Here is a 17865-nt window from a genome sequence, read left to right as displayed (position 1 = left end):
ACCTGAGCGCCACTGTAGCGAGCGCCTCGGTATAATTGAATTGAGCCACCGTGGTCCCGAGGGACGCACTTCTGAAACGTCGAGGCCAGCTGGAAATATCGGTGACACGCGGGGTATGTTGGCGGATTATGTAAGAAATGATGACAATGCACGGTACGAAGACACTAGACTAGACACTCGAAAGGCGAAATAAATTAGGAGAAAATATTATTCTGACTACACAAATAACGAGAGTACGTAAAATGATCACTCCCTATGAGCCAAGTCCCCACTACCTGAATAACGATTGCATTTGTTTCCTTTATTATTTTTGTTTCTTTATTTATTTGTTACAGCGAAGCTGTTAGCCTCTCGGTGGTCGGCGCTTTTCGTATTTCCGTCCATGGGCAAAAATGTGGGCCAATCCTGGAGGTGGTGCAATACCGGGCCCACCCGCGGCGGAGGTGAAACAGGCTTCAAGCACGTGGCAAAGTGAAGCGAAAAAGTGCCTACATTCTTTGGAATCGCGCATACAACACACAGAACATCATTCATTTCGATAAAGAACATGAACAAAACACGCATCTGAACCACATATTTGAAGACAAGCCCGCGACAAATTCATAAGGGCGCTCTATGCCGCTTCTCGATGCATCTTAGAGCCAGGGATCAATGCCACCCATTGGGCCTGTGTATGTGGTGTAAAGACCTGTGACGGAATGCTAATCTTCACACTCTACATCAAGCCTGAAACATCCAAAACAGTCATTGAGAACTTCAAGCGAAATAACTTTGCATGGGTGAGACAAGAGCGAGGAACGCCAGTGCTTATCATCGGCGACTTTAATCTTGACGTTACGAAACCCGACAAAAAGGACTGGTTCCTGTCGTTTGTCAGGGACAACTTTGGACTCGCACGCTACAACGACCCAAATCAACGAACCACGTGGTACAGATCGTGTTTGGATTTGGTCTTCGCCAAGAATGTAACGAAAATTGTCGCGGAACGCACCACCGTCTAACACAGCAACCACAAAGCGATTATCACCAGTGGCGTAGCTAGGTCGTCTGGCACCCGGGGCCCTTAGCTCTTCTGTCACCCCCCCCCCCCTCCCCCGGGTGTAGTCGAGGAAGGCGAGGATGTCGTCGACAATTTTCGCGTGTCTTCAGACGTATATGACACCCCCCCCCCCCCCCCCTACTGGCCCCGTGCACCCGGGGCCCACGGCCCCCCGGCCCCCCCTGTTGCTACGCCACTGATTATCACTACCATTACTCTAAAGTAATAAAATATTTCGTATCCCCATGAGCAGGTGTAGTGGTTTTGCAACAGCTTCGCTGTACATTCACTGAGGCTGCTATAACTTATGTTACAATGAGGCTGCTATAATGTATAAATAATGTATAAATAATGCAGACTTAAATGCAAATTCGTACATCGGTCAATTCGATGAAGTCGAGAGTATGACGGAAGCCCGTCTGGTCGGGATGATGCATACTTAAAATAAAGAGGTCTGGACACCAACCAAAATGGTTCAAACTAGTTATTTACGTTTCGACTCCCCCACGGCAGCCGCGGGGGAGCCGAAACATAAATAACTATTTTAAACCATTTTGGTAGGTGTCCGGACCTCTTCCTTTTAGGTATCGGTCAATTCGGCAATAGAAGTGGGCAGGTGATTCTATTCGTTGGATGAATTGGGAATAAAATAGTTAAGAAACAACTTTGTACAGGAGAATATAACGCGTACGTTAAGTTGGTAATCATTCCTGTTTCATACATTGGAAGGAAAACTGTAGAGATGCGTAATCGCAGAAGAGGTTGCGACATCTGGTTTACATGAGTATCGCTGAAAAGAAATTATATCGAATGTGCTTGCAGCTTCTCCTCTAGCCACAGCCCTCACTATGAGAGTAGACAGAGTGGTGCCGAATAATATACTGCGTATTATACAGTAAAAAAAAGATAGTGCAATTCTGTGGCGTTTATCTTTGCTGCATGCTTCAATCATTTGCTTATAGCGAACAAAATACAGCCGAAATAAGTGCTGGAGTGAGACTTGTGAACGGAGGAAATGGTTCATTTGTTTGCATGTTATGAGAACTGTGGAAATAACATATCATGTTCATGTTTGAACGTGGTCTTCGAGACCCATGTACTCTAGGCGCGGGTCGAAGCGATACGACGCTTTTAATGGCCAAATTATATCCGGTTTGGCGTCTGCCCTGGTAAAAGCAATTTTTTTTTATATTGATGAAAATGTGCACAGCAAGGTCACTGTGACAAACCACTGCTTTAAAGTTGTTCTATACAAGTAGATAGCTAGCTTTTTGTAAAAAAAGCGTGGACAGAAAAAAAAGACAGTGAGTTTTAATGTTCTAGACCTAACCTTTCGCGACCTCAATAAGGCCACTAGACAAAGTAGGTAAAATAAATAAAGAGAGCAAAGAGAAAACTAAATATGTATATACATCTCTAGTCACAAAGAATTTATCAAGTCACTGTCCACGACAAAGTTGGTGGAGTCTTATGAGCTGATCCGTGTTTCTTAGGGCACGACGAGGGTCCAAGCACTTTTTGCAAAGAGAAAGGTCACCTATAGAAAGCGGTCAGATGACCGCGAAAGACTTCTCATTGCTGGTCACATGGACCTCGGAAACTCCAGCAACGCATTTATAGCGTTCTGCATGGAGTTAAGAGCACTGTGCCAGCACTGTCTGTTGTTATTGTGGATGATTTTAGAGCTCATCAATCACTCAGCACACAGCTTCCCTCTGGGCACTTTGTGCGGAAACACACAAACTACCTGTGTCAATGTCTCGCCACAGCTGCACGTGTCACAGGGCTGTCAGCTGTAGGCGATCGGGAAAGCATGTATAGGAGCATTCTACGAAGTAAATATGACGCCTTGTCACAAATATAATAACTTAGTCCGTCGGAGTCACGGTAACGAAACGGTAGATATAATTGTAGGTCGGAGGACAACGAACGTAGGCGAGACACGAAGTGAAAGCATTCGAGTCCCACAGGGGCACCGCGCATTCACGGGACATCGAGCGTAATCCCGCTACAACGTTTGGTCGCGACAGCGGAATCGCTATCATGCGCTCTCATGCGCAAATCGAGCGGCTTCTTCAGCGCCGTCATTCCCACTGATACTGCAGCGTCTAGGAAGAATGTATCAGTTATTAGCATAAATACGCTGGTTCATGGCGTTCACTCAGCCGGATTGAAATGAAGAACACGGATGCTCCTTTCTTTTTTCACGTGTGTTGCACCCTGCGTAGTGCACTATTCTGTTAGGTCTCCTATCAGAAGCCTAACTATATAACTTTTGTCTTCCAGAGCCTTTATAATAAAAGAAAGCATTCTCATGCTTCTCTGCAATTTACTACCGTAAAGATACCTAACCGTTAATGGCACAGCCATCCGGACGAAAAACAGCAATTATAATTCGTATTTTTTCAGAGCTTTGCACTTAGTGCCGATTACATCTCTGATGTTTCGTTTTTTCAAGTACACAGATAAACATGGTATTCGTGTCGTAGATGAACACGAGTGTTGCGGAGAAGAGCGCAAACAGCAAACCTTTAGGCAGAAGCAGTGCAGTACAAACGCTCTTGACGCCGGTAAAAGCAACGACAGGCGCTTTGAGGAGAAATGCATTGGTGTTCTAGTTACTTTGTTAACAAAATGTCGTTTCATGCACTGAAGCATACAACTGGAACTCCAATGCATTTCTCCGCAAAGTTCGGGTATTTATATTTCGAAACTGGTGTCGTCCTGAGAATTCGTTCCAAGTGGATGCCTTGCGAAGTTCACTGCTAGTATTTGTAAATTGCAATATGGGTTATAAGTTAATTAGCTAAAAAGGTAATTAGTGAATTCTTGTTAACCAGCCAATTTTGCATTTCAATTTTTTGTGCAAGTAGTGTCCGCCGCTTCGAGTAGATCGGCTCATAAACTAGAATTGAGCGATCAGCCACAGGCAACCTTTAAAAAATTTTGAAAGTGTTCGCTGAAACACCCTGCATATGCTACAGCTGCAGGTTACATTTTGCTCCACCAAAAGGCGAAGGTAACGGAACGTTAGGAAGAATGAGAAACACTAATCGACACGCTCAGAAGCCGAGTGTCTTACCCACTTTGCTAAACCATTGGCCAAACATCTTAACGCGCTCACTTGCCTACAAGGAGTTCATAACTCGAAGGACCGCTCAGCGGCGTTCAATTGAACATTAAAGGGACAGACAACCGCTCAGAACGTGAATCAAGATAACCCCGCTGATGAAAAGATCGCCTATCGTATTGGTGAGAACAAGCCATGTTTTTCTCATTAAACGTGGTATATTTTAAAGCGGTGCATAGTTCCGGGCGCAATTGGCTGATTATTGGCTGCTCTAGAGAGTTTTATTTTTGCTTGCTACATGATACGATACGCGACATGTCATGGCCTTTGCGCATGGCCGTCGTATACCAAGAATTAATGTGGCATTTACCACCGGTAACCGTAATAGCCACCCTAATCATGATCAACTGTAGCAACATGGCCGAGCCCTTACAGCGCCGAGTATACCCGCTTCGATCTGAATTCGCGCTTGTCCGCTTCGATCTGAATTCGCGCTCTCCGCCTTGTCAGCAAGAAACAAGTAGCGAAATCCGTCATCGCTAAGTCTCATCTCAAGATGAGACCAAAGCATTAGGTATGTGTTGTCGTAATTATTCAGATCGGCTGTTTGTTTTCACGCTGCTAGGACTACTGACATGGCGCCAAGCAGTAAGACTGGTTTCATTTCTAGTTAGCAGATGGCGTCACACCGTTAACACTGGTGATGCGTTGACGATGCCCAACCCTATAAAGGCCTAATTGTTCATTGCATCATTAATTTATTACCCCGCTCTAGCATGGCGTGATGACGGTATAGCGACCAAACGTCAAGTAGACGCCGAGCAGACGCTGTGCCGCGGGTGAACATTTATGAAGGCGTTCTTCGTTACTACTTGCTAAAGAGGCTGCAAGGTAACTGCAGAGAAAGCATACAGCTGAAGCGAAGCCCCGCTGTCGCATCTATGTAAACGAAGCTTATGGTTGTGACGTCAAAGCATTTATTAGTCAACCCACCAACCATGGAGCATGTACCGACAGGATGGCAAGCAGACGCTGAGCAGAGGACGCGGCGCGGATGCGCACATTTCGAGGGTCATTCAGCTTTCCTCTTGGTTAAGAATTCGTGTAGCTTCCACAGTGCTGCAAGGAACTACTGAGATAGAGTATAGAGACCAGTCAGCTTAGTGCAGTCTCTAAAGAGATGCGCTAAATGTCATATTGATCGGGCATCTGCGCATCTCACACTTAACTGGGCGGGCAGCTTAAGTTAGCTCCAGGGGTCACCAACAGAGAGGGGTCCAGCCAATTTCCATTCTTGTCGCCCGTATTTATCCTGGATCGAGCTCGCGCCGCTCGCTGACCGCCTGCTTAGCGTATAGCATGCCACCCTTGACTATATTACATACCTTACCCACCGAGCACTCCCGTCACATACTCATCGCGGTACCCTTGCTGCAATCTCCGCTAGCTCGAAGCCCCCCCGTACAAACAGCACCGTCATCTGTGTTTGCTGGCTCGCGCACCCCGACGGCTCCTGTCTCCTCGGGCGCAGACGCTTTTGCCGGCGGTGCGTTCGCCCGGAACGCGAGACGTAACCCCGACCTGTCATTTCCTGTGGCTGGCCGCCTTACTTGCCGCTGCTAAGCAGCTGACGTGTGCTTCAGACCGTGCCCAGTGGTGATGTATCTGTCATACTGTCGATTTATCCTCGGGTAGAAAAAAAAAAAACACTTGTCAAAATCTGCGCGAACATTCTGCCAGGCTTGTCACAACAGACTAAAGCGTGACGTTTTTATATACAGGTGGGGAATTAACGAAACCAATGCAGGGTATCGTTGCAAAAGCTAGCGATATCGGAAGACATTGCGCGGGAAGCGGAAATTCGAAAAAAATAAAGCGAGTTTGTTAAGTGGATATTGCCTGTTTCTTTAAACACGTTTAGATTAAATCACAACTGTGCATAGTGACGCTGTCGTCTCTTCGCGTTTCCTTTATTTAGGTTGGCGAATGTCACGAATAGTGAGTTATCATGGGTCAGTTCAAGCATGTGATTTCTTGTAGAGCTATTTACTATACGAATATGTCGAGGAAGTCAAAACTGTGCATTCTTTCTTGTTTCTTTATTATTTGCAGGAATCAGGGATGCTTCTAATTCTTGAAAAAGGAATAATAGAAAACCGGCTTGCTCACTTAATAAGATTAGCGTGTTTCGCGGTCATGTCAAGTAACCTGACACATAAAGTACTCCTGCATTTAGTGATGCAAAGCCTCGCTTCAAGTATTCGTGGGTGAGGATAATGTCACAACAGTCACTGCATTTGCGGCTGCTTGCAGTCACAGAGCTATCCAATGGGAATCACAGTGCTTCTGTTATACTTCATGCTTTCGTTAACCTCTCTAGCGGTGCCTTCTGGCCAGATGTTAGCCAAAATAAGTGAAATTTGAAGAGTAAAAGAAATAATGTTAACACTTTGTTGAGGTAGCGGCATTCTGTTGATCGTGGACCCAAGAAGAACTTTTGAGTGCATCGCCACATCGACAGCAAGTATTTTATTTTCATGTAAGGGCTGTTGGAATTCCCACGTCAGCAGAAGGTCACAAAGGCACTCGTAAAGTTATCAAGGGAAACAGACCTGCATGAACAACTTTAGCCTTAACTGGTGAGCATTGTGCTGCAAGTGAGCCGCCTGCGCTGGTATAGCGTCCTGTGATCGCGACCATCCGTAAACGTGAGTGTTAGGGTGATTCCTGTCTTTCTGTTTTAATATGATCTATTCTACGTTCCACTTCCCCAGCATCGTAAAGTAGCAAGTCGATTTTTTCCCTGTGATCTACCTTCCTGCCTCTTTCTCTTCGATTGTTTCTCTTTCACTCGCATCAAAACGCTTGAGCAACAAGCAAACATGACAATAAATGTTCTTCGCAGGGACGATACAGGATAAGGTTGTGGTTTGTGTGTCCATCTGCTTGTCCCCCTCAGTAATTTCACCACTGCTAGAGGTGTACATGGTGCATTCGCAAAACAAAATCTAGCGTAGAGATAGCGTCACTTCTGCATGGACTGCGCCGCACATCTGAGTATCAGCTTCCGCGCTTAATAAAGAGGAGCCTTCGAGTATATTCAGGCCCTATAGGCCAACTTGGGCTTTCTGAATAATTGAACACAGCTTGTCTCATATCTATCGCAAGCTGACCGTGTGTTTATTTGAACTGATGTTATGTTCCTTTCTGTACACGACTGCTTGTTTTATTTTGTGCCGTCTTTAGCATTAAATATCGTATGCGACTTTTGTTTGTAAAATAACTGCCTTTAGTGCATCTACCTGAGATTCTGATCTGTCTTGGTTTGAGTACTGTTGTGATATTGCATTCTTGTGGCCTTTCCCTTTTATTTTTTTCAATTTTGATAGGTTTTTCTACGTGATAAGCTCCCCCCACCCCCAACCCCCCGCACCCCAGGAACCGGCGCCAAATAAAATTTCCTACATTTACTTATTGTATATTAAAGAACTCTAACATTCCATCTTCAGAATCATTTAATGCTTCTTACAGGGATGTTCCCTTGATGAAATGAGACGTCACCATACTTGAACAATATTTATTTCCCCTAGGAAATGAATTCATTACTTATCACTGTTATGTTAGTCCAGCCATCATTTCAACTCATCAAACAATGTTCCTAGAACGATCGCGATTCGTGGAAAATGAATATATAGCAGGCACCTTTCGTGAGTTACGTCAGTCACCATGCCAGGCTATTAATTTTCGTGGCTTACTCGTGGTACTCGTGGTCAGTATAGCTGTTTGCAACGTCCCGCCAGAAAGGAAACAAGAGGCATTGCACACCGAAAGCCTAAAACAAGCTTTCCTCCGCACTCCCCCTTCTTGAACAAGAACGAAATTGAGATTAGAAATGTCAAAAGAAGATAAGAACTAGATGAAAAGGACGGGAGAAATTGACGATTCGTTATTTCCATGTGACGTGCATTCCTTTCGTGCTCAGTGCTCGCACATTTGTTCATGCAATTGAGATACTCGCGACGAACTGCGGAAGCAGGTGGATATGAAAAATAAAAATATAACGTAAAAACGAAACCGATATTGCGTCATTCCCTTTCACCAAACGAAGCGCGTCCGAGCTAAGGCTGCTAAAGTTCTTCCTCCATGAGTTCTTCTAAAACCAGCGCCAGGAAATATCTGCCGAAGTCTATCGGATCCGACACATGGGATGTAATCGCCCCCTGCCGGAAGAGAGGAAAAGCTTGATCGCGCTCAAGCACCCTCTTTCGATTGGTGCTCTTGCCGTGAGAGGGCGCCTTTGCTTCTCTCGCCATGGAAGCAATGAATGGTGAAGCGTGCAGCAATGATGAAACCTAGAGGTCTTTGGGGCCACTATAGATATGAGGTGGTGCGAGGAATCTGGAAAGGAGTAATGGTGCCTGCGCTAACGTTTGCAAATGCCATTCTGTGCTTAAAAGCGGATATCTTGTCGGGGCTGGAAGTCAACCAAAGATCGATAGGCTGGTTGGCTTTCGGAGCCCACGGCAAAAGCACAAATGTGGTAGTGCAGGGTAACAAGGGTTGGGACTCGTTTAAAGTCAGAGAAGCGCAGAGCAAGTTTAGTTTTGAAGAATGATTCAGGAACACGGATCAAAATAAATGGGCGGGTAAAGTGCACAAGCACGGGGCCGGAATAAAAAAAAAAGGAGGAGGGGGGGTCCTTCTTTTTCCTTTTATTCTCTTTTTTTTTTTTATCCAGCGGCCGTGGCACAAGTATCTGTACCTGAAAAACGTGGACACAAAATGGAGGAAGAGGTCAAGAAACTTGGCAAGCAAGCACAGGGTAGTTGAAAGCCTAAATGGAGAACCAGGAGTCATCAGAAAGTGAGAGAAACAGAGGAAGTTAATTGGATGCAAAGAACGGAAACAAAAGGCCATGGAGATTTACAAGAATATGAAGAAAGAAATTAGAAGTGAAGATCTGTACGATAGCACGAAGGGAAGTGTCATGCTATTTGAGTCTCAAACGGGTTGCCTAAGGGCAAAAAGATATCGGAGCAAATATTCGCAACAACATGAGGCATGTGTATGCTGCAGCAAAAATCGGGAGACCCGTCAGCACATCCTAATGGAATGTGAACCCAGCGAGACCCGTTGGTAATGCACACCTTCCATAAGCGCTTGGACTTAAAGTGGACGGAAGCATCAACTGGTCAGCCGTCGAGAAAAGCAATGGACGTTTAGAGTAGTGGTATAAAAGAAAACAGGGAAGGGATTGATATATACGACCGCATCCGTCACAGGCGTAGGTAGCGGTACAAGGTAGATAAGTTTTGAGGAGAGAAGAAAGAGATGTATACAATAACGCTACAATGAAAAGCATTTATAGCATACCTGACTAACTCAAGTAGGCTAGGTGTCTATTTCTCACCGCTACGTTTCAAAGGGGACGCCAATAAATCATTATCATTATCACCGTCAGTTTCGTGTAGCACCAACGTGGTAGCCCGTTAGTGAATGAAAACGAAAAGGGGATCAATGATTTGTTCCTTTTGTTATGCCTTTCTGTGCCTTTCTATAGAAAGCTGATGTTCATTATTAACTACGGCTAGCTTGTAGGCGCATGCAAAATCAAGATTCTTTATTTATTATTATTATTTTTAATGGATATTTTTACCATACAATACCCTGCTGTTTTTTTTTCCTTGTTTTTCTTTTTGGTCGTTAGCGTACACGCAGAATGGGCAGGTGCGTTATCATGATGGAGCTGCCAAGTTTTTGCTGCCCACATATCTGGTCGTCAACGCCGCACAGCATCACGAAGGCGATGAAGGACCTCCTGGTAGTATTCCTCTGTGATGATTTGTCCTTGTGGTGCAGACTCATGATGCGCCACCCCACGGGTGTTGAAGAAAATGGCGAATGTGGCCTTGACATTGCCGCTGACCTTCCCGGCTTTTTCTTTTTTTGGCCTCGGGGATGTCGGATGTTTCCACTGTGACGACTGCATCTTGGTTCCATGGGTCGTGCCCATACACCCGCAACTCATCACCTGTGATTACGGTGTTCAGAAAGTTGGAGTTGCTATTTCCGTTCTCCAGCAGGTCCTGTGCGATTTTCAGGCGGACTTACTTCTGCACCATTGTTAGCAGTTTCCGTATACGAATTTCGCGGACACGCTCCTCGTGCCCAAATCCTCGGTCAAAATTGAATGTACTGATCTAATGCTTACACCTATCTCGTTCCCGAGTTCTAGGACTGTGATGCGATGGTCCTCCATGACCAAAGTCCGCACTTGCTCAATGACATGCTCATTTCGGCTTGTTGAGAGTCTGCCTGTACGCGGTTCGCCGTCCACTGATGTGCGGCCATCTTTGAAGTGGTTGTACCACTCTTTTATCAGTGAGGTGCTAATGCCGTCGTTCCCGAAAGCCTGTTGAATCTTTCGACTGATTTCCACTTGGGTATGGCCAAGATTTTGTCAAAATTTGATGCAATATCGCTGCTCATGTTGTCCCTTCATTTTACAACTGAGTGGAATCCCACAAGCGCCCACTACGCGTCCTCATTCATAGGCCGATTGCCAGCAACTGACACTTTCTGCGGGCGGAAAAGAATTCACGCATGCGCATGAATGTCCCCTCCACATATTCACCGAAGGAAGCTTCCCGCACTTCGTTGCTTTACGTGGGAAAGAATGTTCGATACTTTGTGAACACACCTTGTCCAAAGATTTTTGACCATGTGCAATTTTTCGCGTCGCAAAAGTATACCACACAGCATTCGGCGTTTTCTGCACGGCCTTGTTTCATTAGAGACTGCCCTATGACTCGACTCCGAAAATCATGTATTAAGCATTGTGCCTGTAATGAGATTTCCAGAATTCCTTTTGCTGTGTTTTGTGCACATGTAGATACACATGTTGTACGATTAACACCCGTTTACGTCCGCCGCCTCGTTTTCTGTTTCCCTACATCGCATTGTTTTGTCGACCACATTTTTCTTCTCTGTGCATTTTGTCTCACGTATTACTTTTTAACTGCGCCACGCCAGTGCGATGCCTATGTATGAGGAAAAAGCAGGCGGGTATATGCCAGCCAGATTTTCGTACCTTCCCCGTCTGACGTGGCAACTCGCAGCGAAAGGGGCACAACACATGTATACAACTTAGGGACTAGAATAACATAGAAATAGAACATGAGAAGAAATGGCGTAAAGAGGAAAAGAAAGAACAAAATGACGGGCCATAAAGACTAAAGTAAGATAACGATAAAGAATAGAGTACAGCAGCAGGAATAGGAATAAAAATAACACCGCCGGTCGCACCATACACACAAAAAAAAGTAGGAAAACTTGCTACAGTTAACAGCGTTTACGCGCATTCTCTTACGTAATAGTACGTAGTACGGTGGAGATTGCAGCAAATGTTGACACACCCGTGAATGAAAAAAAGAAAGATGAGCATCAAGAAATCAAAGAAACTGACAGATACAGGGCAGGGAACGCGAACGCATACGTGGTGTTCGATCAAAAACATCAAAACCTTATAGTGGCAAAGAAAGGGGGAGCGAAAGTGCCTTAAAAGTTACACTGTAGCTCCGTACTAGGTGGTTTAACCTCTAAGAAATCTCTGCATATCTGGTTAACATCCCTGCCTTCTCACTTCATTTCCTCCTCCTGCTGCTGCTCCTCCTCCTTCTCTGCAATACCTCTTTGCCACAGAACATGACTGCGTCGGGCGAAGTAGCCTCGACAATCACCAGGACGAACAGAAAATAAATGGTGGTAATGTGAGATAACGTCTTCCTCGGCAAGTTAATGTTTACTGTAAGACATATTTTTCAATGGTTGTCCCTTTCATGAATTTTTCGCTCGAGAAGAATGATGTCACACACAGTAAAAAGTCGTAAGGCAGACACACAAAAGTTGTCTATACCACTCGCAAGCGAAAACGCTTACGGTACGACGTGGCTATTGCGCTTTCCGTAAGGCCCTGCGTTATTTTATTTACTTTCGTTCACTCTTTGCGATGCCTGGAAGCCGGCGCGACACAGCTAAAAAAGAAATCAACCCACAGAAGGCTATTTGTTTATGGCTGCCGAATGCCATCGAACGTAACAGTAGTAATAGAGAGTTTTAGAATAGGGGCCCCAATATTTTGGGGCCCCAAAGAGCTTTGCGGGTGTTAGCGTTGGGGCACGCAGGAGTGAAGAGTTTTAGAATAGGGCTTTGCGTTTGCAGATAGCGTCTTGCGCTGACAGCGCCACTACGGCGTCTAAGAAAAACGATTAAAAATAATTAAATAAAATATACCATCTTATGATATAAATAGTAATTTTGACTTGCGTGTATTCGCGTTTAATTACAATTTAGAGGTTATTCTTCAAGCAGCAAACAATTAGTTGTGCTTAGTTTGGAGCAACAAAACCAACTTTACGTGCCTTCACCAGCCAAGCTTAGCCGTGTTAGGCCTACGAGCCATAAAATCCACACTCGAATTCGGAATCAGCGGCGTCTAATGAATCAATCTTCATAACACACGCTAGTTGAGAGAAAGCGATAACTGCAGTCACTTCTCCTAGCTTGCGAACTTCACGCATTACCGCGAATCGAACTTAGTTTGGTGCTAGGTTAGAGCCGTCGCTTCGATGGGTGCCGCCATGTTTGTTGACGCACAGCTTTTGGGAACGCTATTTGAGCTCCCGCTAAATCGGTGAAATAGCGTTCCCAACGCGAAACCCAAACGCAGTTTGCGTCTCGCGCATGCGCAGTGGCTTCGACGCTATTTCTTTGGGGCCCCAAAACGTTTGGGGCCCCTATTCTAAAACTCTCTAATAACTGGCCGGGTTTAGGGTACGAAATCAACATCTACCCTGTCAGAAACATTCAAGTGAGCGACCCTGAACAACCCGCGTTATCTAGCGCAGACTACTGAAAGTAAGTTCACGCGCTTTTTCGCATTCAGCCGATCGGCAAAATTCGTATGCTGTCGCTGGGAAGGAGCCCACGAATTAATTTTAAGCGGCATATCAAATCTTAATGTGCCCCAAAAGTACGGGACATGGGCATCTTCGCATTTCGCCTCCCATCGAAATGCAGCGGCCACGGCCAGGATTTAATCCCCCTCGAGCTTATCAACGCAACACCATAGCCGCTAAGCCACCGCGGCGGGTAGCTAATTGTATTCAAAGCTTTATTATGATATGGCCAAGATATGTGAGCAAAAGACTGCGAACGAATCTGCAAACAAGTCCACGAAAGTTAAGCAGCATATCGTGCGGGTACGTTAAAACAACGCAATAAACCATAATGTTGTTTTCTTCTCTTTATAAAATACAAATAATTTGGACGCAAAATGCACATTTAACTGCCACCCCCCTGACAGGTTACCCTTTGTCAAATGATGGACGCTCAGACAACCGAGTTCGTGGCTTCTCGAGCCACCATCGTTTCTTTACAAGAGTTGTCCTTCGTGTCGTTGCTGAAATTTGGCTGTTGTATTTTTTTAATGGCAAAAGTACTCGTAAACACTCTCGTGCCCTAAACACTGCTTCTTGTTAAATTTAGTAATCATAAATGGCTACATATTCCCTTCAGTGAGGAAATACACACTTGTGTGCGCGACTGGCAAGTATTTCCAATGACGGTAAAGTACAGACATTAGGCTTCGAGTATATTTAGCCGTCTGCGTACTCAGTATGCCGAGCCACTTTTGCTGAAGCCATTATCATGTTCGACAGGATGCACGACTTCCCGCGTCCATCAGTTATGGTATCAGAATAATTTTGCCTTTCTCCTAAAGGATGTAGCCATCAACCAACAAGTGCACGTGCTTCGAGCCAGTTTTTCGTACGAAATAACGCAATGTGACTCACATGACAATAAATAGATATTTAACTACTCCATAACTACGAGCCCTTCTAATTTGCGCAAGGCATCGTCCGATAGCCCACCTCGACTTTCTCTCAATGGGATCTCCAGCGCCTTCGGATTAAATTACGCGAACGTTAAATTTTTATCGAAAGTTCATAATTCATGGCTCAGGGGGATGTAACCAATTCTGAGTCGATCAATCGAGAACCTGTCGGTCGCGTTCACACAGGTTCCGCAGGAGTGGTCGTTCCGAGAGCATTCTAGCAGTAGCCGTTCGATCGCCGGACATCGGCCACCAACAACAATCATTTAGAAGACCAGCTGTGAAGCTTATCAGAGCAGCGACGAGCCCCGCGAAGAGCTCGGCATTCTCGGTTAACCGTAGCAACACGTGACCTCAGTGAAGCATTCCGCTGCGCTCTCTGCGAGACCAAGACGGACGCATCTAGCGCGGCCTCGATCAGCACCGGAGCGACGGGCCGCCATGGTGATGCAGCGAAAAAGAGAGCTAGCTCTCGAGCGAATGCCGAGGTTTGCCTGGCATGCTACTCGAGACGGATACCGTGAAATGAAATGATACGCACAGTCGTCATACATGTCTTTCGGTAGCCGCTCCCATATTCCATTAACTCCCGCTTGCACGCCTCGCGCGTGCTTTACCATTAATTGTTCCCCGGTCGTTAAAACGCACACGCTTAAATGGTTTGGGTTACAGCTGCCTTTCTTTAATGCACGCACGTGATTTATGGTTGCGCACAGTTGACCCTAAACTTCGATAAAGGCTGAATGCACGACCGCATGTATACTGTCGTTCTGCGTAGCAGAACCTGCTCAGTTAATCGTACCAAAGTCGTTAGAGTGCATACGTAAGGTTTGTGGGCTTCCTTTCCGATTTGGATTCGTAATGATTTGTTCGCTGCGCATAACTATGTAACCACTGATACCGTGCACAGATCGATGCTTTTCTTACTTTCTTTTGGGGGGGGGGGGGCAGAGTAGGAAGGGGGAGGGGATGCTTTGTGCTATGCGATGTTATGTTTTGAGGTTAGCTTGTTGAGCCAGTGGGTACATGGTTCTGAGCAGGGAAATGCGAGTGAATGGAACAGGAAAGCAAGAAATAGAAACCGAATGGAAGGCAACGACAATGTTGAAGCTGCATGAGGCGCCGGACTTACGACTGACTAAAATCGTTCTCCTCAACAGATCTAATGCCGCACGAGCAACAGCAGCCAGACACACACTATTACGTAATGATCATACATGCCGAGGCCTATCTAAGAAGTCAGATTTAAATAAAATGTAGTTGGAAGTTGTTACAGTTACGCATATAATCACTCAATACGGCCGGCTATAGAACAAGAGGCAAACGTAGATCTACAGTCTTCCATTTGATGACAAGGGCACTATTTTTGTCCCAGAGGAGGAGCAAAATGATATACAATTAAATAGCTAGTTATAAGCCTTAAGATACATGTAACAAATTGCCTCAATATGCGCAACTATTTCGCACTAATATTTTAAAAAGAACACCACCATAGATTGTTTGAGCGAGTAGCAACAATACTGGCCTAAAAAGAAACAATGTAAATTCATTTTTGGCTAGAGTTTAATTATTCGGCTGTTTATAAACGCTCGCTATGCTGCTTTGTAACCACGGTACTTAGGTTAGCTTTATTAGAATGAATGGTTAAAAGCATGGTTAAAAAAGTTTAAGCAAGCGTTCATCTATGCAAAATGCAATAATACGACTAAAGAAGGTAATTCTTAGACGTGCAGCTGACTATACACCCGTTACTTTTCACATCGTTCATGATATTCACTGGGACAACCTATATTTATTACACATATAGGTCACCGCTTGTGAAACACCGGAAAACCGCATACCACCCTTGAAACGATTACAGAGGGTTGGCGATTAATCTTACGTGACGTTTTCTAACGCACTTTTTCACCCTCCCTCTTTCGAACACTTAATGTAGTCGGCAAAACCACAGCACGAACTTCGGTCGCACTTTCCCGACCCCTGCGAGTGGAATAAACGAAGCCAAGTTCAACGCCAAAACTAACCGTAAAGCAAGTATAAGGGCACCCTTTAATTATAGCGACGACAGAAAGCCTCGCCTCGTGGAACGTCCATCCGTGGTCGTCATTAACTAAGTGCGTCACGCGCTTAATGCTTTCGTTAATTAAGCATAATTTTGGCGCAACGACGTGTACCTTACATAGAGCCTCATATATATTTTTTTTTTTTAACACGACTCATACACTTCTGCAGAGAGGCAAGAACACATAACCACGAAAACGTTGTTGCCGTTTTGTCGAGCATGGTAGTACAACAAGCGTGCAGGGCACGTTGAGAAGACGTTGATGAGATTTTGCACCAACGTTTCCGGCATTAAGCGTGACATAAGTTAGAACAGTTGTTCAACTCTGGCTCCGGCAGCGTTCTTTACGACGGCGTTAACCCTCAATTGCACGTCGCCAGGATACGGTCTAGAAGAGACGCAACCACGTGGTTGCAGCTGTCGTACCACGCTGGCAACACGCAAACGGCACGCGATACTTACACTGACCCATGCAGCCAGAACGTTAGGCAAAGGCGTGCAAGGAGATAAAGAGATGCTGCGACTTACCGCGGGTGCAGCAACGAGCACTGTGGCGAAGACGCGCACCCTTGAGTCGCTATTACATCGCATAACGCAAAGCAAGCCTGACAGCGCTAAAAGCCAAGGCGCGAATTTATCAAGCCGCAGCGCGGCTTCAATCCGCTGAGAATACACTCATATAGTTCCACGTATACTTGCGCATCAGACCCCACTGCATCGCTTAAGATCCACAGCCCCCGCACGCGTTGTTTCCAACCAATAGGCCGTCGCCATTCGTGCTGGCGGCAGCGGCGGTTGCCCGCGCCGATGAGCCGAGCGCGCGCTCGGTTTCGCGCCCGTCATCGCTTTGGTTTTGCTTACGTCATCGTAGCGCTGTCAGCGTCCAGTCATAGTCTAATCCTTTAATCGCGAGTTGGATAACGAGAGATGGTGAAATAGCACGGTCGACGTCGCGTCTGATCGTGCATGAACTGCTTGTGCGTAAGGAAGGGGGGGGGGGGGGGGGGCCTTCGAGAAAAAAAATAATTCGCAGTTCCGCCGGAAAGGCGCGAAGCCATGTGGCGAAGCACCGATTGCGATAGCAAATTAGTAGATAGCTGTACGAAGTAAAGATAGCAGTTTTAGCCGCCGTATAAACTTGTAAACATTCGCTTACTAACTAAATTAACAATGATAGAATGCGTGACTCAACGACAACGTAGAAAGAAACAGACGCAGGCATACAGCGCTGTCTTTGTGTGTGTTTCTTTCTAAGTGCTTCTTCAGTCGCGCTTACACATTCTATCTTGAACTCAAACCAACTACCCGTCAACGCGTTTTAACTAAATTAACCAACACGGTATCACGCCCGCACAGGTAAACATGAACACACATATCTCGATGATTGCGAAAACTGTCTGTGAAAACGCTGGAGTTAGAAATCGCGGCGGCAGCCGCGAGCCAATTGACCTCCGTGCATCTGTTGCTTCAACGCGTAGGAAACGTCGAAAGCACAGCGCATACGAAGCTACCGGCACTACGCGCACTCTGCAAACATCGCAGATCGCTTTGGAAATGAAGCCCGCGCGGGCGAGCACTTTAGCCACGCTGCAGACCGCTTTTAAGACACACGAGCGCCGGCAACGCGTCCCTACGGCTTCCGCCAAAGGCGTCTACTATGGCGCCCGCGATTCGCGTGGCTCCTACGCCGTAGTAGACGCCGCTGTTGTCTCCACTCTGTACGGAGGAGCGGGCGAGGAGGACAGCGAGTCACCGTAGCAGCCGCCGGAGAAGAACGCCCCTCCTCCCTCGCCTCACGC

The 17865-nt window shown here is 46.0% G+C and overlaps 1 protein-coding gene across 1 annotated transcript in view; it reads right to left on the bottom strand.

The window, feature by feature from the left end:
* Window positions 1-16815, bottom strand: part of LOC126522597 (hepatocyte growth factor receptor-like) — a 566006-nt gene extending 549191 nt beyond the window's left edge. Inside the window, exon 1 of the mRNA XM_055066486.2 lies at window positions 16595-16815. The gene's annotated coding sequence lies outside the window, so the exon portion shown is untranslated. The remainder of the gene's footprint in view (window positions 1-16594) is intronic.
* Window positions 16816-17865: the final 1050 nt, after the last annotated feature.

The sequence above is a fragment of the Dermacentor andersoni genome, chromosome 6 (assembly GCF_023375885.2).
Source record: "Dermacentor andersoni chromosome 6, qqDerAnde1_hic_scaffold, whole genome shotgun sequence".
Lineage (NCBI taxonomy): Eukaryota > Metazoa > Arthropoda > Arachnida > Ixodida > Ixodidae > Dermacentor > Dermacentor andersoni.
The sequence above is the reverse complement of the archived record's forward strand: the minus strand, read 5'-3'. Positions and strand labels throughout refer to the sequence as shown.